This window comes from Apaloderma vittatum, unplaced genomic scaffold (genome assembly GCF_000703405.1).
Source record: "Apaloderma vittatum isolate BGI_N311 unplaced genomic scaffold, ASM70340v1 scaffold25362, whole genome shotgun sequence".
Classification (NCBI taxonomy): domain Eukaryota; kingdom Metazoa; phylum Chordata; class Aves; order Trogoniformes; family Trogonidae; genus Apaloderma; species Apaloderma vittatum.
This window is the reverse complement of record NW_009702290.1, coordinates 5,135-6,655: the sequence shown is the minus strand read 5'-3', so window position 1 is coordinate 6,655 and position 1,521 is coordinate 5,135. Positions and strand designations below refer to the sequence as shown.

General features: G+C 59.2%; 1 protein-coding gene across 1 annotated transcript in view; it reads right to left on the bottom strand.

The window, feature by feature from the left end:
* The window catches only part of LOC104281500 (extracellular fatty acid-binding protein-like), a gene marked incomplete at its 5' end in the record, with an annotated part of 8,131 nt that overhangs the window by 1,523 nt on the left and 5,087 nt on the right, over positions 1-1,521 (bottom strand). The gene's annotated exons all lie outside the window — the stretch shown is intronic.

The following is a 1,521-nucleotide window of genomic DNA, read 5'->3' as shown; positions in this document are numbered from 1 at the left end:
AGAGGGAGGAGGTGACGCTGGGTCGGGATGTCCCAGTGAGGTCCCTCGCTCTGCTGCTGCTGGGACGCGTCCAGCCCTCGTGATCCTCAAGGTCAGGAGAGGCAGTTTCCCAAATGTATTTTCCTGGTCGCTGGGAGGAGGAAGGAGAATCTGGAAACACTCCGAGGGTCTCAGCTGCTGGGACAACACTGTCAGGGTCACCTGCTGCCCTCGTGAAGCAACGAGACAGATCCTGGGCTGAAACAAACACACAGGTGGGAAAGGCCAGCAGGGAGGATTGTGGAGGAGCTTCTTTTTCCAGGAAAGGCTCAAGCTGCTTCACACCCTGCCAGACCTCAGCCCCTGTGAGCCCTGCCTGAGCCCTGGGGATGAGCATGGCTGAGGTGACAGGGCTTCACTGGGGACACAGGTGGCCCTGGGCAGGCTGTGGTTTCTCCCACCTGCGTTTGGGGACCTGAACAGAGCAGAAAAGGAAGAATGGAGTGGGATTTCAGAAATATGAACTTGTCCATCACCACCTGACAATCTGATTGCAGTGGGGGCTTTGTCTGCACAGCCCTGCACCGGGTCGGCCCAGAGGATTCAGACCCCTACCTTCCACCTTCCACCAGCCCCGCAGTGCCGTGGGGCTGAGAGGTCCCAAAGCCCCCAGGCTGAGCTGGGGGATGAGCAGGGCTCAGGGGAGCTGAGGGCTGCAATGGCAGCAGGGTGAGCGGAGGGAAGGTGGGTGGGATGGCGGCAGTGGGCAAAGCCCTTCCAAACTCAGCTTTTGTGGCCATATACCACGTCCTTCCTCCACTTTTGTGTCCATAGGATTCCCAGCTTCACTGCACCCCTTGCCTCTGCTCTGCCCGGCCATGGTCCTGCCCCATGGGAGGCACCCAGGAAGGACAATCCTGGTGGGCTCCAAAAATGCCCTCATTTAGGTGAGCTCAGGCCAGCATCGCCCCCACTTGTCATCACCTACACATGGACGCCGGAAGGGACCACATGCCCAGGCACCCCAGGTTCTCCACAGACGGCTACACCAAGATCCACAGTGAATTTTTCTTTATTTGGCAAATAAAGCAGGAGACGTCTCAGAGCATTGACCAGCAAGCTTGGAAGAGGGATGGTGGATCAGCAGCCTGGAGCTTGGGTCTTGCATCGCTCAGCAGAAGCATCTACCAGCCAGCCCTCACCTCCTGGAAAACAGCCAGGAGAGGTGGGATGAGCATTTGAGGTGACAAGGCCAACGGAGAGGGCCGGGCAGGGCTCTCCACCACAACCAGTGCCCCTCTTCCCGCTCCCCCCAGCTCCGCAGGGTGAGCCACCCCCAGCGATGGGTTTCTAGCCAGCTCCAACAACTGAATGTGTTACTGGTGCGGTGGGAAATGATGTGGGGGGGGCAACCACAAGACATGTTCCGTGTGGTGAGACACCAACCCAACCTCTGGCAACCCCAGGGTCCCTCCGGCAAGAGCCGGTGTCCAGGGCTTTGCTGCTGGCCGAGCTCTGCAGCTTCTTCTCTGCTAAACCGGT